General features: G+C 42.9%; 1 protein-coding gene across 8 annotated transcripts in view; it reads left to right on the top strand.

Moving 5' to 3' along the window:
• The window catches only part of fhit (fragile histidine triad diadenosine triphosphatase), a 210850-nt gene that overhangs the window by 69442 nt on the left and 113520 nt on the right, over positions 1-27888 (top strand). The window lies entirely within an intron of this gene.

The raw sequence follows: 27888 nt of genomic DNA, 5'->3' as shown, positions 1-27888 counted from the left end.
GCAGGAATTTACATTTTGCTTTCTTGGTTTGGTTTGGTTTGGTTTAGTTTATTTGAACATGAAGGTTACAATGGAATACATCTCATGAATCATTCTTTGACAGTTCCACATGTCCAAAAGGAGTAGGAAGAAGCAAAGCTTATTTAATCCTACCCCCCATCCATTCTACATCTAGTACAGTACATGTAGTTCACTTCCTGGATTCCATGTCATGTTTTCAGTGATAGTCAGGATAACACATAATAGATAACGGTGGGATAACCCTCCCCCCCAAAAAAAGGAGAGAACATTCATAATAATTATAATAATGATGACAATACTAAATAAATAAATAAATAAATAAGAACAAAGCTTTTTTTTTTATTTTTTTTAAACACAACAAAGAAAATTATAAAAAAAAATAAAATAAATAAAAATAAATAAATAAATAAATAAATAATTTAATTAAATAAATAAAAAATAAAATAAAATAAAATAAAATAAAATAGAAAATAAAAAAATAAATAAAATAAAATAACAAACCTGACAGAACAATCAGGACTCTTCTGCCTTCTGACTCTTCTTGGATCTTAAGGAGGTTCTAAGTAGTTCTAAACAAGCATTAAAGTGAAATAGGCTGCTTATCAGCTGATCAAATTTTAAGAACACAATCTTTAAAACGCAAAATCTTGGAAAAAAATGTGTATTCAATGTAATTTTCTGTCAGGTTCTCTTGATGGCAAAGACAAAAAAGCTTTCTCTGATTGACACAATCCGATTGTTGAGCTGAATGAGCAAGGCCTCTCGCAGTGCACCATTGCTGCTGAGGGTGGACGCAGTAAGACAGTCATTTGAAACATCTCCAAAGATCCGGACTGTTATGGAACAAAAAAGTTAAGTGGTAGACCCTAAAAGAAGTAACCAGGCGCCATCATGATCTGGGGTGCCTTTTCCTTCAATGGAACAATGGAGCTTCAGGTTGTGCATGGGCGTCAAACGGCAGCTGGCTATGTGGAGATGTTGCAGAGGGGCATCCCTCATGACTATGACTGAAGGCCCTCGTCTGTGTGGTAGTGACTGGCTGTTTTTGACAGGACAACGCTGTTGATCAGCTGATGAACAGCCTACTGCAGTTAATTGGTTGTTAAAAAAAATTGCTTTTTTGTCTCATTCTCATTCCTCCTTTTTGCAGCTCTCTTCAGAACCTCATTAAGATCCATCCATGCAAAATGTAAATTCTTGCAATTTCTCAACTGGTCTTGGTCAGGAGTGTATAGATGCAGGTTTCCTGATATGTCTAATCTTCATTAGTTTGCAGTGTGTGAAATTATTAAATATTCATTTTGTTAAACGCCACAGAAAATCAGTTTTAAATTGTAACTGTAAAATGTCCCACACTGATGGATGGATCTTCCCCACCACAGGTACTGTATTGTGTGTTTTAGTACTTTGAGTGGTAGTAATTTGAGCACAGGGGATTATAGGCTGGTGTGCCAGTGTTTGAATATGTCTATGATGTCACCGCCTGATCCATATCATCCTGGCAATGGGGCGATGTAGCCATTAACCAGGGTCAGCAGCTGGTAGAGTTAGGAAACTGGCAGGTCCGGACCCATGTCAGCAACCTCCGGACCCATGTCGATGATCCTGGTGTATAACGCAGCGGTATAAGGTGACAGTGTCACAGTCATTAGAAAGGATATCAGACGCCGGCCATGGAACAAAGCTTCTGGCATCACGACAGGTCATGGTCCCATTTGTACTTTAATTACAACAGAATTAAACAAGAAGAATGTGTTAACTAAAAATGACCGGTGACTACTAACCCATACCACAAAGCAAGTGGAACAGACACTTGTGGTGTTTTTTTTGTAAATTACTACAAATTCTTATGATGTTACATACATGTTACATTGTTCATGCTAAATGTATTCCTCATTTGAAAAGAATTGAGCAAAGAACATATATTCATTGAAAGGCATTGATTCCTCACAATCATTTATTGATTGCCTTATTACAGGGGTAGGGAACCTATGGCTCGGGAGCCAGATGTGGAACTTTTGATGACTGCATCTGGCTCTCAGACATTTCGTAACACCATAGCATTTGTTTATTTATTTATTTTTTTGCTGACATATGAAAGTAAAGCATTACAGAAATCAGTGTTTAAAATGACGTTCAACGTGCCAGCTGCCCTTCCCATATTTTATAATGCAGTAGCCTCCTGGGGTCTTCCCTCCTTTAATCTAATAGTGAGCTAGTTAATTATTTTGGCAAAGAAGATTGCAAAAAGGAAGAAAGATATGGAGTACGGTGCAAAACCGTACAGCACCAGAAGTTGCATTAACGGTAAGAACTAATATATTTATTATTGGTTAGCCTCAGTACAACGTTATTAAAAAGAATAAGTTCAGAGATTTAGTATATTCCCAAATTGTTGGTCTTGCTTAAAAATACACACATTTGGTTGTATTCGGTGTTAAAAAAAATATGATATAATATATGTACATAATACATATAATACATTTTAAAATGTGTGGCTTTCATGGCTCTCTTACCCAAAAAGGTTCCCAGCCCCTGCCTTATTATCATTTTTGCTATTGTGACAAATACGTCAGGTGAGACCTTCCATAGCAATACGAAGGCTAAAGCCAGATTGTGATATTTTCCTACCTTGTTTTCTATGAATTAATTGAAGAAATATAGTAAGAAGAGTTGAATTGTAATATTTGACTCCCAGTACAGTACCCTACCAGTACAATTCATAAATGGCTTTAAAATTAGTTGTCATGGCAAAAAAAAAAAAACCTTTTGGAAACGCGCTGGCTTTTTTTTTTTTTTTTTTTTTTTTTTACCAATGCCCTGTCCAGCCTTTAAAGCAGATAGAATTGTAGATCTAAATGCCGTCAAGTGCTCAACAGATTTACTCTGCCAGAGAGAAGTGTGATATACACTTCCCCTGTTATACAAAATTTAATTGACTTTGATGCTTGTTATAAAGCAAATTTGGAGCGACCGGACTGGAGCAGGAGGGGACAGAGAAGAAGAGAAAAGGAAACGGGGGGTGCGGGGATGAGAGGGGGACAAAAAAAAAAAAAAAAAAAAGAGCGACAAGAGACAAGGACAACAGCAGCAACAACAACAATTGTGACAACAAGAACAGAACAACAGAAACATACAGGACGACATCAGCAAATAAATGTCTGTGACAACTGTGACAACTATAAAGACGAACAAGGACTTAAGGACAAAGGACAAAACAATATCAACAACCACAATGATAACTCTGTCAATGACAATCACACATAATAGTAGTCATGAAATGATGAACTATGATAGTGATCACAATGACAATACTGCATTGAAACAGTCACACATAATTGTAGTAATGAAAATGATTATCCATGATAGTGAACAGAATGATAATTACTGTAATGCACATCATTGTAAAAAAACAAAACAAAAAAAAACTAGAGTCATACTGCTGATATCACCATCGCTGTAATAAAACCATCACCATAATAACACCCTGGTTAATTCAGTGAATAATGTGGGGAAGTACGTATGTACTGTGAGTGTACATATGTACAGGTATCTCTGTAAGTGAGGAAGACTTCAGATATATAAAGGTGCAAGAATGTGTGGGCGTGTAATTGTCACTGAGAATGCATGAAAGGAAAGGGGCCGCCTTCCACCTCCCAGAGAGCCCCGCCCCAAATAGCCAGGCCAAGCCCCTGCCGTCAGAAGGCCACCAGGCCCACAGGGGCAGGCAGCACAAAGATCAGTGCCCCAAGAGCCAGCCCAGAGAGCCCTCCCCCCCGGGAAGACCAGCAAGGGGCCGAAGAGAGGTAATCCCAGCCAAGTACAGGGCGCCGGCGGGCCGGAAGACTGCCAACCCCCGAGACCAGCGAAAGATCACATCCCACAAAGGCAGACGAGTACCGGGCGCCACAAACCGACAGGCCCAGAGACGCCCCCACAACCGGAAAGAAGCCCGCCCGCGCCGGAAGCGCCAACCGACACCCGCGGGCCAGCAAACCCCGAAGAGGGAGCGGGAGCACCGCACCCCAAGCCACAGGGAGACCAAGCACCAGAGCCGAGAAGGCGAGACCAGCAGCAGACCAGCCGACGGACCCCACAAACCACCAGAAGCCAGACCAGCCACATGCCACCAGAGCCGACAGCGCACCACCCGCGCACCGGAGCCCCACCCCCGACAAGCTCGCAGACAGACCGGGGGAGGCGAGGACACAGACAGCGGCCCAGCAAAGCACAAAGCGCAACGGCGACGCCCAAGTTCCTTATTCAATCGCCCAAGCGCCCGGCAGAGCACAACTCCCCCCCCCCAGCGGGCCCGGCCCCAGGGCACCCGCCCCCCCCATCCCCACCCCGCCACCCAGGCCCACAGTACTCGCAAGCATGACCAAGCCCCAACCCACCAGCCTGCCCAGCGCCCCAGCAGCCGCCACAGCGCAGCAACCACCAACCCCCGCGGCGGCACACGGGCCACTCGCAGCACCAGCACCACCCCCCGGAGACTGCCGAACCCGCCCCAAGAGCGCAGAGGCGCCCGCAGCACGTGTCAGTCCAGGGGAAGCACCGCAAGCCGCCCCCCCCGGCATCAACAGGCCCCAGAGGGCCACCCCAGGGGAGGGTAGGCGAACCAGACATAGGCATCCCACAGGCCAGGCCACCCCGGGCGAGCCACTGTGACGGCCAGGCCCCCGGCCACCCCGCCGACCCTGGCGGGCAGGCGCCGCGGTGCACGAGGCACCCCAATCCAGCCCGCCCCACCCGTGTATGTAATAAGGTGTGATTGTGTCTATAATGCAATTTAAAAAAATAATAAATAAATAAAATAAAATAAAAGAGGACAGCTACGAAAAGCTGGTCTCTGTCTCCCTGATGGGTGTATCTGTGTGCATGTATATGGGGTGTATGTGGATGATAGCTAATAATGCAATTAAAATCGGGGGACATCTGCCGCTCAGAGGGTCCCTCACCTGACCAGCCCCCCCAAACTCTAAGTGTCTACTCTGCGATTAAAATTGGGGGGCAACAGGTCAGTGGTACGGCAGGAACAGAGGAGCCCCCAAGGCAGCTCCCCTCCCCAGCCACGCCCGACCATAGGCCACCCCCCAAAGTCCTATATATATGTGAGGTGGTGCAGTGGCACAGGAAGGACGGGGGCCCCACACCCCAACGCCGCCCAAACCGAGCAGGGGGGGGACCAAGGACACATGACCGACCGGCCACCCACCACAGCCCAGGCTCGGGCGAGCCACAGGCCGCAGGACACACCACAGGCCCTACCCGGCCCGCCAGGACGCCCAGTCCGGCCCACCCAACCCCCCAGAGGCGATACCCCCAGCGCCCCCCAACACCGGAGCCCCACCGGAGGTAGCGTGCACAGCGCCACTCCCAAACCGCCAAACACCACGGACCAGCCACATGCCCCAAGGCAGATCCGACCGCCACCAGGACAGCGGGAACCGCGCCCATGCGCCTCCCGCATACCACCACGGCCGGCAAGGGAGCAACACCACGACGACCACAAGAGCACCGGACCCCACATAGAGCGGAGCACGGCCACACCCATGAAGCACGCAAGCCAGAGGCGCCAGGGAGGGACAGAGAAGCAAGCACCGCACGACAGGGCCCACGAAAGGAGCGGCCCCTCGCCCGGCGCCCAAGCAGATGCCCCCGCCCGCCCCGCCCCCCGCCACGCCGCAGACCAGCCACCACTCCACCCCCCGCCCATCCATCAACACGCCAAGGGAGAAACCCCGGAGGGAGAGAGACAACCGCCGGCCAGGAAGCAGAGACCAGCCAGACACCAGCAGGCAGCAGGGACCGCCCGCCAGCCCCCCGCCATAATATAATATAAATAATATATAAATAAATAAATAAAAAGGGCAACCCAAACCACCCTCCCACCCAGGGGAGAGAGCTCTGCGGGGGCAGCTGGGCTCACGCACCCGCGCCCCCACCAGGGGATTAGGCCGGCCCCCACACCCCACACCGGACGACCCCAAGTGGCAGCCGAGGGGGTCGTCCGGGAAACGCGCTGGCTTACCTGACACCACTATGCCACACTTACATTAAAGGCATCACACAGGCTGTAGAAAGTTGTGGTGTATCATAAATGTTTCTGCAACATTACATTATTGGCCACATGCAAACAAATACAAACTGGCAGGCGAGCCAACCCAGCATACTCACTGAGTGCGCTCAGACGGTACGCAGGGCTTGCGCACTAAGCTGAGAAGAGATGCTGGCGACAGTCACATCTTCAGTATCTACACGGTATTTGATCAGGGAATGTGCAAACTCAGCCATTTTTCCTTCAGGAAATGTTAAAAACTATTGGAGTCATATCCAGAAAAATACATAATGCAGTTTAATAGACAAATATTCATATTTTGTTCCTGTTATTTGTTTTTATTTTTCATCATGACTGAACCCCTCCACTGACAGCACAACGCTCCTTATGTCTTACAGGTATGTCCTTATGTAAATGTTTACGCAATGCTTAGTTTCAGTTTTGTCGACAACCACTTACTTCAACATCTGGAAAAGAAGTTGTGAGAACCTATGTGGAACTCTGAATAGCCATAGTAGAAAAGGGCTGTCAGGCTGCATGGGGGTCATTGTAGGACATTGAAAGTGTACACATTTGTGTCACCGTGGCTTCTTTTGGGCTCAAAAATATATCTTTTAAAAAAACTAATTTATTTAGATTTCATGTGGGAAATAAGTATCTCTCATTGATACAAGTAGTCACATTTTTGGGGGGAACACTATTTTTATGGTGGAAAAGATGCAGAACCATTTGTTCATACTTCAATAGTTTTTATATGAAAAGAGAAAAGACTAGCAATGCATTTATTTCCCTTTTCTCCCAGCATACGTTTTATTGTTATTGTTTGTCCAGCACTGACGTATTCCTGGATGCTCATTAGCAGAAACACGGCTTTATTTTCTGACAGTGTAGGCAGGTAGTAATGACACACTCCCTCTTTCAGGAGGATAATGGCTCTGCTTCTGCGGAGATAAGCCCTCCGCCATTCTCCTCATGAAATCTCTACTAACCACTGCAAACCTTATTATAACGTGGCCCCCCAGCACCACTTAGATCAATTCCAGTGGCCAGCCTGCCTATTTCTCTTCCCACCCTCCTATTTCCTCTCCCGTTGAATCCATGTGTGTGTGTGTGTCTCTAGCTTAGGGCTGACCACCATACAAAAAAAACAATAATCTAATTTCTAAATGATGATGATTTTACTACCTCCTCACGTTCCCATTACCCCAGCGAGCCTCACCGGTTAGGGCGAGTTGGCTCGGCTACCCTGGTTCTACCCACTGAATAGCCACCGCTCTATCATTCATCAGCTGGCGGGAGGAGCGATCGAGTCAGTTGATTGACCTGAAAGTCGTCCAGCAGATGTTCTTCTGGGACCTCTCATGAAGAATGCCAGAAAGACCACAGGAAGTGGAGCAGGACAATAAATGTAATCATTGTAGTAAGATTAATTAATAATCTGTGGTTTCTTCTCTTTTTGTCCCAGAAAATAGTGATCTCAATTCTAAGGAAGAAAATCGGGATTCACATTTTCCCAAATTGTGCAGTCGTACTCTAGCTCTCTGTTTTGCCTTTCTTGTACTTGCCCAAACCCATTCATCCATCCATTTTCTGTGCCGGGAGTATGCTGGAGCCTATCCCAGCTGACTTCGAGGGAGAGGCGGGTTACGCCCTGGACTGGTTGCCAGCCAATCATATAGTAGTTGCCTAAACCAGATAAGTAATATGATAGGTAGCATCAAGTCCATCAAGTAAATATCCTCAACAACCATTTTGGGGAAAAAGATGAAAACTAAATCGTTCTGATCCCTATTTGTGTGCATTGGATGTGGGGGATCTCAACAGGAACTACAGTATCAGCAGTTCGGTTTCCCACACGGTACACATTAAGTGAGGGACAGGAAGTGTTTATGGTGTCTACTTGGTAAATAAATACAGTCCAGTCTTTGACAAGATATAGTCTTGGCTAGCGATGCTGCCAAGGAGAAGTTAGAGCTTGAAAAGCCTCTTCCGTGGTTAAAGTCTCCTGTTTGGGAACACAAGGTCTTCCCGGTGAAATACGCACAGGGACAAAGACAAGTGGAAAAGATGAAAGCAGTGTGCCGCTATTGTTGAGTAAAGTTGGGGAATGGGACTACAAACTGCAACTATTCATCTACACTTCCAGCGATAAATATCTACAAATAAAATAATTCACACTCTTGCTGTTACACTTGTCTGCATCGTTACACTTTACTACAAAGAACCTTGGAAAGCAGGGGTGTCCAAAGAGCAGCCTGGCTGCCATTTTTGGCCTGCAGTTGCTTTTTATTGGCCCTTGACATATTGCAAAAAATAGATCAATCAATTATTAATAAGTTACATTATTATATATGACTCGAATTTGCTTTGTTACATATCTAAGGTGTGGATGTTTTGTTCAGATATTGTAGCATACATTGACCTACATTGGATTACTTTTAGCATATTTAATGCACCAATTGTATCAAAGTAGCATGGTTACATCGTTTTTATGTTTGCTGTATACATGTTTTTATGTTTTGTTTGGAAGTTTTATTTATTGGGGAATTACATGCCAGTAGTTTTTATGTTTCATTTTAAAAAATCATCGCAGCTGTTTACACAAAAGCTAAACACTTTTATGTTTTGCATTTAGTTTCTTTTTACTGTAGCAAAAATGAACCAAACCGTGACCTTAAAACTGAGGTAACTACCCAACCGTCATTATGAGGACACTGACAAGGGATGTGACAGCCCTTATAGAGGCCCTGTTGTGTGTGTTGCGGTGGCGTGTATTTTTCCACGCACGCACACACAAGCGTGAAAGAGAGAAATGTCACAGCTCTGCAGGAAGATAAATGGCAGAGTAATTGACCGAGACAATACAAATAATTTGTGGCCGTACAAGAACATCAAGATTGATGCTGCTGAGGTTCAAGTAGTTGCAGAGGTGAGGGTAGTTTGGGAAGTGACTCGTCTGGTCAAATGAGGAAGTGGAAGAAGGTCAGGGAGTGTGCAGGAATGAGAAGATGAGTGGGGGGTTGGCCTACAGCAGGCACAGCTGAATTGCTCTTTCCCTTGTTGATTAACCCTGTCATACATGATGGATCCTGCACTGAAAGTGAAATTTAACTTTTTAATAAAGAGATGTTTAAACCATGCAGCCAAACGCTGTTGTTCAAAATTACTCTCCAGCAACATCTTTTTTTTTTTTTTTTAAAGCAAACCCTGAAATTGAATTTTTTGACATGTCAGCTTTCAGCTCTGCAAATGTGTCTCAGTAAGTACCAGCACACTTTCATTTTTATACACTGGAACCTTGGTTTTTGTCATTAATCCATTCCAAAAGGTCCGGAAGCGGCACCAGAGGTAAACAGACCTTTTGCAGGAGCTTTTGGGGATATACTGCGGTCAACGTAGAAGCCTGACCTGTCTTATGGGAGGGATACAAGGTGGAGGGAACCGAGGCAGAGCATCTGAGTAATGTTGTTAGCCTGCTGCTAGCTGTGGCTAATCAGCCGGCGTTGTCTCCTCAGTCGAGTTGGCAAATGTGCAGAAGCGATCTTCAGCACCAAATCCAAGCCAGACACTTGACAACTCAAATGCTGATTCACCAGCAGCAGGACAGAAACAATCATCCAGGCACCAAAAAGCAATTGGACCATTCAGGCAATAGATAACAGTTTAAGTTGTTAAGTCGGCAGGATAATAGAAAAACTACAGACAAAACAGACAAGCCGGGGCTAAATTTGGACAGAATCTTTTGTTCCAGGTTCTGGACCTTCTGTCATTTAGCATCAGCTTTGCAAGTTTGTTGGTAGTTTTCATCAAAATATTGCATAGAACCCAAGCCAGGAGACTTAGGTGGTGTTTGTTGTTCAACAGAGAAGGAGCCGCCGTTGTGTTTTGGAGTGGCCTTTTTTCACACTGAATATACAGTAAAGCTGTTTGTGTGACGTATGTTGAGTAAAAGGAACTGCTTCGCAGCTCGTCGCCCATTGAAACAGCATTGGCAAGCATCAACATAATGTTGTGGCTGTACGAGTTTATATAGATAGGTAGGTAGGTAGGTAGGTAGGTAGGTAGGTAAGAGGGTTGTTATCTGTCCAAACAGTGAACGGGTGACCAGTGGCTGCACTTATAAAACACAGCCCATCTTACTGCCACAAATTCCATCCTATGAGCTGGATAACGTGATTGGGCACAGTTCAGAAATTTGCTGGCGAATGCAATCGGTTGAGCGACATCTTTGTGACAACACAGCACCCAGTCCATTGGAGGAAGCGTCAACAGAGAACAAGCAAGGTTCACTGAAGTCCGGATGAGTCGAGGTGGCATTGACTAACAAAGCTCTTTTCAACTTCCTGAAAGCCTCATTGCTGTGTCTCATCAGCAGAGGTCATCTTCTTCATCACGGATGAGCTCTTTTTACCGTTGATCTGTGTCTGACTTTTTAGGCCAGTGGTCAAATGAATATACGTCTGCTGATGCTGGAGAACCCTTCATAGAATTGCTGATAGAAGACAACCATTCCAAGAAATGATCTAATCTTGGTTGGTGAACAGACGCTACCACTCTCATCCATCAGGTCACTCTCAGTCATGTCAGTAACGGCCCTAACGTTCTTGGGATCAGTCGAATTGTCATTTTTGTCAATGTGCCCTAGAAACTTAACAGATGACCTCATGAAGTGACATCTTTTAGGAGCAAGCTTCAGGTTGTGCGCCTTTAGCCTTGAGTCTTGTATTTGTGTACACATACATTCCATTTAACACATACCACAGCGTTGTCATGTCAGCTGTGTGAAGTTACTTTCCGTGTAAAGAAGAGAAAAATAGTACTTTGTGTGACACGAGTGTCAAGGTGCGGCGGCAGCATTGGACGCCACCGATTTGATAAAGCATTTATCAAAAAAATCACGGTCAAGAGTATTTTAAAGTTGTGTCTGTTTCTGCAAGGTTGTGTAAAGTTCCGTCAAAGTGAGTTTTCTCACTGCTTCTGTCAGCCTTTTGAAGACGTCGAAGCTGATCCTCATGTCCTCACTTACCAAGCACAAAAGCCTCCAGCTATCTCCTGTCTGTGTTCTTAATACAGTAGATAAATCCACCTCCTCTCTGTGATCTTTCTACCGCTTACCCGATCCATCTCCAATCCTGTTTGAATGGACATCCATTTGAGAGTATCCTAATCTGTTGCCGTACTTTTAAAATCAGTGGGCGCTTGTTTCTAGATACCACTTTTAATACCGACTGGACTTTATCATCTGCTCTCACATCTGATAGACGTAGTGTCTGCTTCTTTCCACAACAGCGCTGCACTGATCAGCAGTGCTGCTGTGAGCGTGGATGCTCAAACAACATGTGACAGCCAACAAGAGCAAGATGTCACATTAACGTGGCAGCGACAACATTGGTGTAAGACTTCATCAGGTTTCAGCTCAGTCTCAGCAGTGTCAAGTCTCTGAGGACATGGAAGGATGTCATGACAACATACAAGCTGTTATTCCCCAAAAAACAGAGCATGGCTTTTACCTTGTTCATTTTTAATGGATATTTTCTTGTTTGCCTTTGATTATTAACAAAATTATTTTCTCTACCTCAACAATTTATTTATTCAAAACATCTGACATTGTTCTATCTCAAATCATCACAGAGACGCTTTTACAGGATGCTACTTGTATGTCCATGTAAATGTACAGTCGGAATTTATTAATAAATGATTGCTGTTTCATTGTTCAATATTACTATTGAACAATGCCTATTATTAGTTTAAAAATGCATATTATAAGCAAATAGTATGTATTATTGGCCTAATACAAAAAAAAATACAAATAAGGCATTCAGAAGACATGATGTGAAGTGTAATACAGTATTTGTGACTGTGACAGTATCTGTGTGCCCCTTTAAGAAGTGACGTGTGTGATGGCAGTTTGCTAGAGGTGACTGTAGCTGAGTGCTAGCAGCAGGTCAGCAGTGTAGAAAGTGGTTGACAGCAGTTCCTGTGTGAATGTTCACTTCATGTGTTCTCTGCTTGTTCATAAAGCGATTGAAGTGCATCGTGAGTCTCTCAAACACAAACAGCGGCAGTTATTCTACATGGGTCACTCGGTGTCAGTAACGTTACATTGATGGGACAACAGCTACTTCAGGAAACATGCTGTCATGCTAATGTAATCTTATTTATGTCTAAGATGGCTTATTTTCTGTTATTACGTCTACTATACTGGGTAAAAGGAATGTAAAGCTGACTACGGGCTGTCATTTCATATCTACAGGGCTCTAATAATGGTAAAAACAGTATTTAGAAGGTAATAAACAGGTTTTCTATGCTCTAAGTATGAAACTATTGCACTTATTAATATTGAATCCTACTTCACGGAAGTTCACTCATGGCGGTCGGATATGGAACCAGTTAACCGTGATAAATGAGGTTCGACTGCACTGTAAACCCGGACAAGTTGGTTGTACTTAAACTATTTGTGTCAAGTGATTGCCTCAAATGGTTTAAGTAATTGACAGCAGAGAAAATGACTTTGTTCAAGTATAGTCAACTTTAATGTACAATAGTCAGAATGTAACATTTTAAAGTTATATAAACTTAAATGATTTAAGTAATCAACAATAAAACATAAAAATTGTGGAGTCTACTTAAAATTCTAGTTTTATTAACAATACATATACATTAAATTTAATATTATGTTTGGGATAAGAAATTTCCAATTTAATTCTTCTTTTGTCAATGACCACACAATGCAGTACATTTTATTTATTTTATTTAGACACACAACAAAGCAACAAATATGTATTAACAATGATGCTGTGTGAAATACCAGATGCAGTAGGACCTTGTTTTCATAAAATTAGCAAAATGGGTCTTTGCCAACAATTACAACAGTATATTCTTACTTTTTGCTGCAGATATTACCTTACAGTACCATTCTATGATGCAGCAAATAGAACGTAAAGAATGTGTATTGAGTTATGAAACAATTTCCTTCCATATACAACCTCAGCACAGTTTTTTAATTATTTGTTCTGTGAACAATTTTCAAGTATGAAAAAAGCAACAACACGGACCATGTAGCAGCATCGTGTGAGTGCTAAAGGAAAAACTATATGCTTTGTGTGCCACACAAAGTAGCCATTAAAAATAACTATGCAGCGAGGACCAGAGTTGGAAAAAAAACTGCAACTTTCTACATGTGTCCTCTGACAAGGCATCTAACGGCTGCAAAGAAATATAACACACACTTAAATGTAGAACAAAGATATGCATCTTATATCAGTTTATTTGTTCATAGAGAGAAGTACCACAAGGGAAGGTGGGAGAATTAGTTTTTGTAATATGTATGAACTAACCATCAATATCATGACAAGAAAAAACAGAAATGTCAACCCACCGTTGTCTGTTGTAGCAGGTCAGCTAATTGCTTGCCTATGCGACCCGTCTTCCTCTTGAAGATTTCCATCAAGCTTGGACACAAACCATCAAGAACACCAAAGAACTCTTCTTTAAGATTTCTACCAGCAACCCTGTTTAACTCCAAGTACACCTGAAAAATATGAAATATGCTCAATTTTGATACAGTATTCAGGCAGAGTTACTTACAAAAAAACACAAGCAAGGAAAGGGCTCAGTTCTTGCATAAGTCCCATGTTTTAGCCTATAATGTTTAAAAAGCTGTGCTCTCTTCTCACAGATGTCAGGGCAGTACTTGCATTTCCAAGACATTTTAACATGGTTTTAAACAAAAATAGGAGGGCAAAGTAGAGAGGGCTACTCTAAAAACACAAGGTGCTTCACAAGAGTAAAAACAGGTTATAACAAATAAGAACAGGGTAAGATCGAGTAAGATAAATATATAAAACAGCTAAAACTAAATAAAAATACAGGCACAGAATCACAACTAAAATACATCCAATCATCATGTGTCATACGCCAGTCTAAATAAATGACTTGTTTGATGTCATGCAGGCAGCTATGGAGGGGATCTAGTGCGTTCTTGTCACTGAGCGTTACTGGTAGGTAGAGCTGTACATCATCGGCATAAAAATGAAAATGGATATTGTGTCTGGAGATGATTGTCCTAATGGTAGCATGTGTTGTGAAAATAAGTTAGGCCCAAGGATGGAACCCTGGGGCACACCGGGGCGGTTGTAGAGGAGAAGTCATTGATCATTACTGAAAAAGTCCTGTTGGTGAGATATGACATGAACCATTTAAGCACAGAGCCACGTAGGCCAACACAGTGTTTCAGGCGGGAAATGAGGACTGAGTGGTCCACAGTATCAAAAGCAGCTGTAAGGTCTAAAAGCATCAGTACAACAGAGTTTTTAGCGTCAAGGGCTGTGAGGATGTCATTGTGTACTGTCAATAACGCGGATTCTGTGCTGTGACGGGTTCTTAAGCCAGATTGAAATTTGTTAACAATATTATGGATAGACAAATATGACTGGGGTTGTGAGAAGACAAGTTTCTCCATGACCTTGGACAGGAAGGGCAGATGTGAAATTGGATGGAAGTTGGACAGAGTTGATGGGTCTAGGTTTGTTTTTTTAAGAGGTGGTCTAACTACAGTTTTCTTAAGGGCAGTGGGACAATACCCAGCCAGAAGCAGCTGTTCATGAAAAGAACAAGGCTGGGACCAATGGGATCTATAACCTCCTTCATTATCCTTGCAGGGATAACCTCTAAAGGGCACTAGGTGGGGTTTAGCTGTTGGACTGATTTTTTTAAGAAGAGAAGTGGAGATTGGCTCAAAGTTCTCAAAAGTGTGTTTCACCGGGGAGTCAGCCAGACTAGCAGTTGAGACCTTTGGGATGGATTGTCTGCCTGTTTTTGTTTGTTGATTGTTGAAGTGTATTACATGTGTGTTCAGAAACATCATTAAAAACAGCAGTGACAAGGTTAATGACAGAATTAATGGTGCTAAATAACACTCTGAGGCGATGGCTATTGCTAGAGACGATGTTTGAGAAGTATTTAGTTTTTGCTTCCTTCATGGTTTTGTGGTAAGTGGCAAGACTGTCCCTTAAGATGCCCAGTGATACATGAAATCCATCCTTCTTCCATTTGTGCTCAGCCTGCCTACACTGCCGTCTCAGGGCGCAAGTGGTTCCATTCAACCACGTGTCAGGTGTGTGTCTGGTAGCTACGTACGTCCTTAAATGGTGCCACAGAGTCCAGGATCTGGGAACATGTGGAGTGGAAAGATGAGAGGAAGATGTCTGGACACATTATAGGGCTTAGGTCTGTACCTGAGAAGGCAGCAGCAATGTCATTAATTGCTGTGGAGGTGATCACCCGGCGGCAGGAGGTGGCAGCAGGTTTAGGTGCAGCTGGAGGTGCTCGGGTCTGGAAGCAGATGGAGTGTTCGGAAATACGAACATTCCGTATTTTAGTAACTGACACAGATAGTCCATGGGAGATGACAACGTCCAGTGTGTGCCCAAGCTTTACTGGAGAGTAGGCGGCATTTTAAGCTCAGGCGTAAAAGGCTTCATCTTAATTATTATTATTTATTTTGTATTTGCTAAAATTGCACGTGCCCGTTTACAACATTCACGTACTTCAAAACAGGGTAGAAAGTAACAGGTTGCAAATTTTTGGTGTTTTTTATTTGTTTCATTATTAAACTCTGATGACTTGTCTTCCCTGCTTTCTGTGTCCTTTTGAAATAAGTTGCAACTCAGGTGGTCACAACTGGGTGGTGTTAATTTTTCTGATGACATTCGAAAATGCTTTTCAGCAGCTATACTTCTCATGTCCTTCCCCAGCAGCACCACCACCGTCTTATTCCACTACTTTGCCAAGCCAGCAGGCGCGCCACAACAAAAAAGGCAGAAGGATTGTGTACAATGTAGGAGTTCACAGAAATTTCACAGGAAACTACAATGCGGCAGTGCGCTCAACTATGAAAGCTCTGATAACTGCAGACATCCCACAGTACACTGGAGTCTGTGAGCACCTTGAGTGTTTTCTGCATGGATTATATGAAATCGTATGGCTTAGCTATAACATTCTAGGGGTTACACCCCATTCTAGGGGTTAGTGCAATTCTAAGCACCCCTGACTGACTGGGCCCCGATATATACTGTAGGTAAATTAGTAAAATATGATTTTGCTATCCTTCACTCTTCATCGCACAGGCTCACAGTTTTTTTTGCAAACGAACCCCCACTTTGCTTTGTGCTAAAGCCTTGTCTTCTCTGAGCTGCTGTGATGTAGTCTGGGATTACCGTAATGACATGTATATCACTGGAAAGCACGGAAAGCGTTGCAGAGACCGTTGGAATTATTTCGATTGCGTGAATGAGTCAAGATTTATGGCAGTTTCAAAATAGCGCTACCAGTATTGTCATCAGCTTCGTTGTTAAAGGGTTTTCGTACAAGAATTTGCCAGATTAAAACGGTGAAAGGGCGGGAGTTTGTCCATGTGTAATTATTTTAATTGATGACGTCCTTTGATTTGCACATGAATCATTATTATAATAAAAGAGGAGAGCATCTGTTTTAGTAGTACCTTTTAAATGTATGCAGTATGCATCATTTGTTAAAATCATGCATTTATCGTCTCATGCTTGCACCATTCGAAGCTGGGATGGGAGCCTTTGGCGGCCCTTGTTGGTAACATAAATGTCATCATATTTTTCCCTTGTGCACCATGACGGTAAACCAGACAGCATAATCAACCACTCGTGGAGAGCGATGCATGTTTTTTGTTTTTTGATCAAGCATTCTTAATTTCTTGGTCTTTGTTTCTATTATTGATTTTTGAGGACATTGATTTTCGTAAAACTACCAGCACAGAGAGACGGGGATGATTCTCTCCGTACGTATGATTTCTATGCACCGCTGTAGGACAAATTTATATTACCATAATATCATATATCAAGGGAAATCATAATTCCGCTTGCATTGTTCTGCGACACAAAAGCTAATAAAAAATGTGTTCCAGTCCCATTGGACTGAGTCGTCTTTGTGAACGTCAATATTGCCGCAAATATTGCTGTTCGGGGTTGGGTGCAGGATTTGTTGTGCAGATCTGTGCTGCTTTTGATACTTTGTGGTGTTTATGTTCTCCTTTCGTACTGCATGCAAACTTTTCCTCTTATCTTTAGGCCCTTTCAACAGATTTTGTTTACACTGCTTTCCTTGTAGGTTTTCTTGGTTTAGCTTACAGGTGTCAAACTCAAGGCCTGGGGGCCAGATGTGGCCCACCACATCATTTTATGTTGCCCCGTCATTTTAACAGAAAATCTGTACTTTGTTCAGTTCTTCGAAACTTAAATATTACCTGTGTCATTATGTATATATTCCAAGCATTTATTGTTATCAAAAATAAATACTTGAATGTCAGCTTGACACCTTGACAATCTCACTTCAATTTTCATTTCAAAGCAAGTTTTGATTGATTGATTGATTGGTTTAATTTATTTTGAACATGCATATGTCCGAAAAGGAGTAGGAAGAAGCAGAGTTTATTTAATCCTATCCCCTTTTTGTAGCACATCAGTTGCTAATACATACATGTGTGTACATACACATACAAACACGCACATACATATATATACACTTACATCTGCACCTACACAAGTACGCACATATATACATATACAGTATACACATATACAGTATACAGGTACACAAATGCTTTAAAAAAAAAATCCTCCTTTTCCTTTCCTTTTCCCTATCTGTTTATCCTGTTCTTCCTCTCCTGTTGATATCCACATCTTCTTTGGTTTTGCACTGTTAGTGACACTGAGTTTGTATACAAGAGTTCCTTTTATTAACTATGTCAAGGTTATTGCAATTATGCTTATTGTCATAGTCATATGATCTTTAATATGCATCCAGAACACTGATGTCTTGGACAACAAGCACTCTTGCGACTCCTGGACCTCCTTTTAGTTTGATGTAGATTTTCCCGTTAGTGCTCCAAGTGTTTTGAATCTTTCCTTGCTTCCTCAGGTCTCGTGCTTTCTTGGCGATGTCGGAATTGCGTTTTGTGAGATGCTCATTCATGTAGACGTTGGTGCCTCTTAGCTTCTTTCCCTGTTTCAGCAGTGCAGTTTTGGATTCCCTGTTGGTGAACTTAATGATGACAGGTGTGGTGTTGTTCCTGCCATGGAGTGGGACGCAAGTGTCAATACTGTTGATATCGACATCCACCTCCTTCGAGTGTAGGAAGTTAGCAATCTGTTGCTTTATTGAAGGAACATCTCTTGACTTGGGTGTGATTTGGAGCCCTGTGAGGACCACCTCATTCATTCGTGCCATCTGATCCACCTCGTCAATGAAGTTTTTAATTTGCTCCTTGATATTCTCCTTTGCTTCTTTCTCTTCCTCAAGGGTGGTGCGAAAGTCAGCATTGTCCTTCAATAGTGCCTTGATATCATCCTGTAGAATGCTGATATCATTGCATAGTGCTTTATTTTCTTCCCTGGGGTCTTTAGCATCCTTAAGATCAGTACGTGAGGCGGCTTCCATATGGTTTATAGCCTCCTTGAGAGCAGTGCGCAAGGCAGTGTTATCTTCCAATAATGCCCTGATATCATCCTGCAGAACCCTAACATCCTTGCAAAATGCTGTATTTTCTTTACGGTTTATCGCTTCCTGACGAGCAGAGCGCAAGGCAGCATTGTCATTCAGCAGTACCTTAATGTTGTCCTGCAGAGCCTTGATATCTTCCAAAGGGTATTTAACCTCCTTAAGAGCAGCGCTCAGGTCTGGAGTTTCATCTTGCAACTTCTTGACTTCTTTTCTTAGTTTTTTGATATACTTGTTCTGTGCTCTATTTTCTTCAGACTGTATCTCTACAGTTGAATGCAGCTTCTCAATTGCTCGCATTATTTGTGGTAGAGTGATCTCTCTACTCTCGAAGCGTCTATCAAAGGTTTCTTTGCAGCTCTTGACAGCATTTTGCAACTCTTGGTATCTTGGACTAGCTAGGTATTCTGCCAATGTTTTTATTTCCATGTCCACTTTGAATTCAGAGCCAGAATCATTTTCCTCTGCAAGTTCAGAGCCAGAATCATTTTCCTTTGTGTTTGACATTGTTGCTAAGCAACCTCTTTGAACTTCAGCAGTTAGCTAGTTAGCTAGACTTGCTAGCAGTATCGATACTTGTATCTGTACCTCTCGACTATCCAAGTTAAAGTTGGGGGATTCAGCAAGCAGTACTGATCTTGTGTTCATGAAGTGTCGTCAGGAAAGCACCAAAACAGTTAAAATTTCCAGTTTCATCAACAGAGCTTCTGCCATACACGTCCTTCCCCGTCAAGAAAAAAAAAAAAAAAGTTATCTATCAATTTGTTAGTAAAAATAAAATATTTAAATATTTAAATGTATGGGCAACAGTATGTAACAATATGAAGTAATATCCATATTTATATTCATATACAGAAAATCTTAAGACCAGTTGAAAAATTGCTAGAATTTGCATTTTGCACATTTGGATCTTAATGAGGGTTTAAGTAGAGCTACAATATGCAAAAACAAGAAGGGGGAGTGAGACAGAAAACACTTTGAAAAAGTAATTTATTGAAAACAACAATTAAACTAAAATGGGCTGTTTATCAGCTGATCAAAAGTTTAAGACCATCGCTCAAAAAAGAACAAAAAACTCTCCAAACCAAACTCTTGTTAATCACTTAAAAAATTGCTTTGGGCATGCTTGATGTGTTTCCAGGAGGCTAGTGGGAACATTGCTCCAAGTGGTGAAGATGGCTTCACGAAGGGCATCAACTGTCTGGAACTGATGGCCATTTTTATAAACTTCCCTTGCCGTCCATCCCCAAATGTTCTCTATGGGATTTAAATGAGGGGAACATGCAGGATGGTCCAAAAGAGTGATGTTATTCTCCCTGAAGAAGTCCTTGGTCAAGCGAGCATTGTGAACTGCAGCATTGTCCTGTTGAAAAAGCCAGCTGTTACCACACAGACGAGGGCCCTCAGTCATGAGAGATGCCCGCTGCAACATCTGCACGTAAGCATCCACGTTTGACGACCCTGCACCACCTGAAGCTCCAGCGTTCCACTGAATGAAAAAGCACCCCAGACCATGATGGACCCCCGTCCACTGTGTCAGGTAGAAAACATCTCAGGTGGGATCTCGTTGTCATACCAGTAACGTTGGAAGCCATCTGGACCGCCAAGGTTAAATTTTTTCTCATCAGAGAATAAAACTTTTTTCCACCTTTCAATGTCCCATGTTTGATGCTCCCTGGCAAAGTCTGAACAAGCAGTTTTGTGGCGTTGAAGGAGACGAGGTCTTTGAATTTGTTTTTTAAACCCTTTTCCGCAGATGCCATCTGATGGTTATTATTACGCTGTAGTCGGCACCAGTAAGGGCCTTAATTTGGGTGTAAGACCGCCCTGTGTCTTGATGGACAGCCAGTCGGATCCCTCGCCTCAGCAGAGGTGTGATTTTTTTGGGTCTACCACTTGACTTTTTTGTTTCATAATGCTCAGGATCTTTCCAAAAATTTTGAATGACTGTCTTATTGCACCCAACCTCAGCAGCAATGGCACGCTGCGAGAGGCCTTGCTTATGCAGCTCGACCATCCGACCACGTTCAAAGGAGGAGGGCATGGCAGTGTGAATGCCTGACAGAAAATGAAAATTTTGAGTAGATTTTAGGTTTTATAGCCTGTGGTCTTAAACTTTTTATCAGGTGATAAACAACCTATTTCAGTTTTTTTTTTGTTTTTGTTTAAATTACAAGTTCCAAATGTTTTTGTCTCACTCCCCTTTCTTGTTTTTGCATATTGTAGCTCTACTTAAAACCTCCAAATGTGCAAAATGCAAATTCTAGCAATTTTTCAACTGGTCTTAAGATTTTGATCAGGAGTGTATATGGACAGTTACAAGTGGCTCGCTGAGGGCAGCCATAACTGAGATGTAGTCCTCGGTGAAAACGAGTTTGACACCCCTGGTTTCGATGATGTGTATCCTTGTTAAAACCACACTGGGGGCTGCTGGTTTGTGTCTGTGTTGCTATGGTGATTGTTCAACCTTAATAAACACATGTCCATGTAACTAGAGGAATGTCAGCTAAAGGCTAAACATAACTGGTTTGGAAAAACAGAAGACAATTCAAACCACAAGCACTTAAAAAAGTAAATGTCAAAAACAAGCAAACAGCAAGACAGCAACATACAAGTATTCTTCATCAAGCAAAAGACTAATGGGTCATTCTCCAAAAGAGTGGCATAGCAAGCAAAGATGAAAGTCCTTACTTTCTAACCAATTTGCATACTAAAATAAAGCATCACTTGTTCTGTTTCAGTTTATGAAGAAAAACTTGCAAGAAAATATCACATTTTGGTATATTTCATGGCAGCCGGGCACTGTTTACTGAAATCTCCATTTCAACATTTACATAAAAAATGCCCTAATTTATTTACTTCTGAAAAACTAAAATAAACTGATTTGCTCTTTGTATGAGTAAATAAATGATTTTTAAGTCATTGGTTTTTGGGGAAAAAAAAATGTACATGTGCTTCCGTGTGATGAAAAAAGTGTCTCATCATTTCTTTGATTTTTCTGTGCATAAACGTAAACAGTCATGGAAAAATGATATTGTGAAGTACAGTCTGTTTGAACATTGCTTTCTCACTCTGTAACGGTTTTTCAAAAATGTATTCATTAATACTCTAAATGACTCCTAATATTAGGAGAAAAGATGCATATTAAGCAAATTTTACGTATTCCTCACCTAGATTAAGCATTTTCAAGTATAAAAATTACGAAATTGAACTAAAACACAAATACACTTTTCAGGGATAAAAGGATGTTGTGAACTGTAGTCTAAACTGTCCACTAGGTTTCATCACTAACATGCACCAGACTTGATCGCCGTCAACAGATTATTGCAGGTTTGAATGATCTCACATCAGGTACAATAATAACAATAATAAGAAGAATCATAATCGTTATAATAAAACGGCGTACTGTTGTGGCCATACTCCAGCTAAAACTCAGCTCCACACATCTGGACAACATTTACTGAAAAACACACGGTTAGCAGAAATTCATATTTTTGTGGTCGGGTCTGGAATCAATTAACCGCAATAAACGAGGGATTACTGTATCATGTGGTGTATTTATTACAATTTATTACAATATATGATGACGATGCTTTTTTTTCCCACATTCCACATTGATTGGCCCCTGTCACCGCAGAGGTTGCCCATCCCTAATGTAGACATTGTACATCAGATGCAGAGAAAGAATTTATTTTTGGTCAGTGTGTGTTTATGGATGGTGTGGACTAACTATTTACGTTTACTGAACCATTGCCAACATAACATGAACATTTTTGTGTGACTTATGTAGTGTTGGAATACTGTGAGGTTTCAAAGTTGAGTTGCATTTATGTTGATGTTTACAAAGTAACATTAAAGGTTCCATTATCCCTTTCATTCATAATTTTTTGTAAAACAATAAAAATGTGCTTTGTGTTAACATTTTGGGTTTTCTGCAACAGATTAATTGGATTTACATTATTTCGTATGGGAAATATTGCTTTGGTTGTGTGGCTCCAAGATAAATGGACTTACTTTTCCCTCGCCCGGATGAGGGTCACCGGGGCCCCCTTCTGGAGCCAGGCCTAGAGGTGGAGCATGATGGCGAGCGTCTGGTGGCCGGGCCCGTACGTATAGGGCACAGCCCAAAGAGGCAACATGGATCAGGTTCAGTGTGAGCTGGGTGGCAGCTGAAAGCAGGAACCTTGGCGGTTCGATCCTTGGCTGCAGAATCTACTTCTTGGTATGTGGAGTGTCAGGAGGCTGAGCTGGTACGCGAAGTGGAGAGGTTCCGGCTAGATATAGTCAGACTCACCTTGATGCACGGCAAGGGCTCTGGAACCAGTCCTCTCAAGAGGGACAGGATATCATTCCACTCTGGCGTTGCTAGCAGTGAGAGTTGACAGGCAGGGGTGGCAATTCTTGTTGCCCCTCCGGCTCAGGGCCTGTACATTGAATGGTGAACGAGCGGGTAATTTCCCTCTGCCTTCTGGTGGGGGGGATGGGTCCTGACTGTTGTTTGCAAACAGAAGTTAAGAATCACCCTTTTGGGAGTCCCTAGCAGTAGTACTGGAAAGCGCTCCCTCAGGCATTCCCTGCTGTGGGACTTCAACGCTCACGTTGGCAGTGAAAGTAACACCTGCAGAGTCGTGATTAGGAGGAACGGTCCCTCTGATCTGAACCTAATTGGACTGCTGTGCTCGTCACAGATTGTCCATAACCAACACATTATTAAAGCATAATGGTGTCACATGTAAATTTGGCACCAGGACACCCTCGGCCACAGTTCGAGGATCAACTTTGTGGTTGTATCGTCAGACTTGCGGCCATATGTTTTGGCCACTCGGGCGAAGAGAGGGGCGGAGCTGTCAGTCGTTCACCACATGGTGGTAAGTTGGTTCTGATGGTGGGGGAAGATGCGTGGGGACTACATGGTGGGCTCTCCTATCTCTCTGGGGCTGAGGTTGCCAAGGAGGTCAAGAAGCTCCTCGGTATCAGGGCCCTGGGGGTGGGTGAGAACCGCCCGGAGTTCCTTAAGGCCCTGGATGCTGTGGAGGTGTCTTGGTTGACACGACGCTGCAACATCAGGGACGATGCCTCTGGATTGGCAGACCGGGCTGGTGGTCCCCCTTTTTAACAAAGGGAACGGAGGGTGTGTTCCAACTATCGTGGGATCACACTCCTCAGCATTCCTGGTAAGGTCTATTCAAGGGTTCTGGATCCACCAGAAAGTAAAATCTCGAATTCAGGAGGAGCAGTGTGGTTTCCGTCCTGGTTGTGGAACTGTGGACCAACTCTACACACTCGGCAGGGTCCTTGAGGGTGCATGGGAGTTTGCCCAAACAGTCTACATATGTTTTGTGGACTTGGAGAAGGCATTTGACCGTGTTCCTCGAGTAATCCCGTCGGGAGTATTCCGGGAGTATTGGGTACCGGACCACTTAATTCAGGCGGTTTGCTGCCTATATGACCAGTGTCAGAGCTTTGTCAGCATTGCCGGCAATAAGTTGGGCTCATTTCCAGTGAGAGTTGGACTCCGCCAGGGCTCCTCTTGTCACCGGTTCTGTTCATTACTTTTAGAGACAGAATTCCTAGGTGCAGCCAGGGTGTTGAGGGGATCTGTTTTTGTGGCTGCAGGATTGGGTCTCTGCATTTTGCAGATGATGTGGTCCTGCTGACTCCATCAGGCCGTGATCTTCAACTCTCATTGGATCGGTTTGCAGCTGAGTGTGAAGCGGCTGGGGTAAGACTCAGCACCTCCAAGTCCAAGTCCATGGTTCTCACCCGGAAATGGGTGGAAAGCCATCTCCAGATTGGGGATGAGATACTGCCCCAAGTGGAAGAGTTTAAGTACCCCGGGATCGTGTTCACGAGTGAGAGAAGGATGGAAAGTAACATTGATGGTGTGGCTCGGTCCATTGTGGTGAAGAGGGAGCTGAGCCGAAAGGCAAAGCTCTCAATTTACCACTGAATCTACGTTCCGACACTCACCTATGGTCATAAGCTTTGGGTAGTGACCAAAAGGACAAGCTCGAGGGTATAAACGGCCAAAATGAGTTTTCTCCGTAGGGTGGCTGGGCTCTCCCTTAGCGATAAGGTGAGAAGCGCTGTCATCCAGCACAAAGTCGGAGTATAACCGCTGCTCCTCCGCATTGAGAGGAGCCAGATGAGGTAGCTCGGCCATCTGGTCAGGATGCCTCTTGGACGCCTTCCCAGAAAAGTATTCAGGGCACATCTAACCAGTAGGAAGCCTTGGAGAAGATCCAGGACACGTTGAGACTGTCTCTCAACTGGCCTGGGAACTCTTTAGAATGCGCCAATGTTCCACTGTAATTCAACTCAAGAATGGCGTACAGCAGTCGAATGTCAACAAACTAACTTTCCAGCAACGTATAACATGCACAGGCATGCAAAATAGGAGTTGCTGTAAAATCTCGGCATTGTCGTCAAAACAGTAGACAGCCAGTGGTCCACTGAAACAGCAAGTTGTTAATTTAGGATACAGCTACAGTGGTTCCCTGCATATTCACTGATGTAAAAAATAATAATTATTTTTTTTTCTCAGACAATAGGCTGTGTTTTTTACACAAAACACTTAATTCCCCCTAAATTGGTAATAATTTCTAAATACATGACAAAGCATACAATGTACAGCATACACAACGATGTCAGCGCAAGATGGCAAGATACAAGAAACACTCGTATTCCAAATGTTGATGGGAAATCAGAGGAGAATCGAGCAGGAGGATTTGGAGGAGGATGTGTAGCATATGGTGGTGCCTTGATGCAGCAGCATAATCCAGGCTTGATGAGAGCATCAAAAATAGACATTTTTATGGGCGTCTCAATCAGGGGTGCCGCCAGGAATTCTGGGCCCCATGAAAAAAAATCACCTTGGGGCCTTGGACATTGGACATTAAGGTAAACAGTTAATTTCCACGACACACAGACTGGCTAGGCTACAAAAAAAACAGGTCACATATTCACACCCTTTTTGTTTGCCTCTTTTCTCTCTTTCCTTTTTCCACTCCCAGACATTATGGTATGAGGCACTGGCAGCATTGTTTCACTCTGCTCTGCCGCAACTGCAGACTGACAGGCAACACGCTGCAACTATGAAGTGTGAAGGTAATAGTGGCCCAAACCATTACTTTTGGTCAAACAAATACAACAGATTGTTTTAATTGTGTTCTGACAATATATATTTTTTGAAGTCACAACCAAACAGCAAAATTATTTTACCTATTTACTGGAGCCCCTGTCAACCAGGGTCCCTTGGAATTGTTCGAACTTTTCTCCCCTTTACGGCGCCCCTGGTCTCAATTACTCATGGGTGGTCTGGTTACATAAGCCCAGGAATAGCAGGGATCTACTGTATACTTTAGTTTTCTTGGAATAAATTGGCTATCAATTGTGATAGTGAATTGTAGTATTGTAATAGTAATAGTAATAGTAATAGTAATAGTAATATTGCTTTCTTTTTTTTAAAAATACCACAAAAAAGAATTTATCTGCTCATCTAGTCTACCTTTTTTTTTAAATAACAGAAATGTGTAATCTGGTATAATACAGTTCTCTTAATAATGTCCATTTTTATATATATCAAAAGCAACCTAAAAGTAATTAAAAAATCCCACTTCAAAGGATACAAACTACTACTCGCATTGACAACTGACAAGAGTAAATAAATAAAGAAGTAGTTTCAGGGAGGGACTTGTTCAGGGCAGCTGAGCTTTCCTCCTGACAGCTTTATCAATATTCCCTCTCATCAGAGTGCTCGGTCAGGGAATGTCGCTGAAAGGTTAGCGCTGCTCGGCTAACTGCCTCATTAAAAAGTTTGGAGGGTTATGAGGGCAGCTAGTGGAGCCCAGAAGGTCTGTAGCTGACAGTGTCGGGAGTCCCCGTGGTAAAAGCCCCAAGAGATCAGCTCTCATTGGAAAGTCAACACCGTCACACGGGTGTCTCCGTCTGCCTCAGTTACACATGACACCGGGATGAAGCCGGAATAGTATACCCCGTAAATATAAAGGCCTTAGTATTAAGAACATTAAAACACCAGTGGGACTGTGCAGCTCCTTTTTGTCGGATCCATTTAAATGAACATAATGGTAGATATACCACACAGCAAGTGGAACACAGAAGACATATACGATGTTTTGTTTTTCTAAAATACTACCAAGTCTTGTAATATTTCACACCCTATTAAAATTGGAAATGAGCTAGTTCACCTGGCACACTGCCATTTTGGGGAAGCTATTTCCTGGGATAGTCACATGACTGTCACATGACAACCGCTCCTAAATGTTTCCTATACGTCACTTAGGGACTTGATGTAGTTAAAGCCGTATAGGACACATTTCAGCATATTTAAAGTATTACTGATGTGATGTGTCACCATGCATTCTAATGAGTTTGGCAAGTCAGTTGTCTGTGATTTACCGTGATTAGTCACTGGTCATTGTACTAAAAGGTTAAATATTCGGATTGTCTGGAAGCCTACTTATGCCAATAAACAAGGTGGATGGTGGAATAACAGTAAACTGCAGACAGCAGAACAGACTGAATTGAAGAGACAGCTCAGGATTTATTTTTGAAGAGAAAGAGAGGAAGTTAATGGACAGCTTGCTTCCCATCTCTTCTCGCTTCTACTGGATAAGTGTGGAACAGATGGAGGATGGCAACGGATGCTTAATGAGGTTTCAGGCACACAGGCAGTAACCTGCATCGCCAGGAAAAGATTCACATGGGTAACTATTCCTCAACACTTGGAGAGTCTGTCCTCGTGAGATATGCACATTTGTCAATTAGCTCACTGGAGCCTGTACCACGCTTTGGAACACTTCCCGAGAGGTTGTTTGCCAGACAATAATGAACTCAACTGGTGTTGACTTCTACCATCAGTCCTTACTTTAAGACTTCTGGCCTAACAGTGCAACCTCAGCGCAGCAGTAGCTTCTGTTTGGAAGGGTCACATTTATTTACTCACTGCAGTGCGCAATGAAAACACATTTCACCACAACATCGATATATCTCATTGCAGCAATGTGAGCAGAAATGGCTTGTGAATGCGCAGTACGGGAAATTTTGAATTATGGGAAAAGTGGGAATTTTTTAAATATGGACAATTTTTATCCTGAATGTTTTCATGCAGGAATGGATGGAATGGGTTGAGAAATATGTAAAAATTACATTTCTTTCAATGGGAACTTTTTGGGCATGAAGATGTGGATTTCCTTGAAAAACAGGAATTTTCGGAATGTGGAAAATAGATGTTTTGAATGAGCCCAGTGAGTTTGAGT

This window comes from Dunckerocampus dactyliophorus, chromosome 8 (assembly GCF_027744805.1).
Source record: "Dunckerocampus dactyliophorus isolate RoL2022-P2 chromosome 8, RoL_Ddac_1.1, whole genome shotgun sequence".
In the NCBI taxonomy this organism is placed as follows: domain Eukaryota; kingdom Metazoa; phylum Chordata; class Actinopteri; order Syngnathiformes; family Syngnathidae; genus Dunckerocampus; species Dunckerocampus dactyliophorus.
Note: the sequence above shows the minus strand (reverse complement) of the source record. Positions and strands in the feature narration are given on the sequence as shown.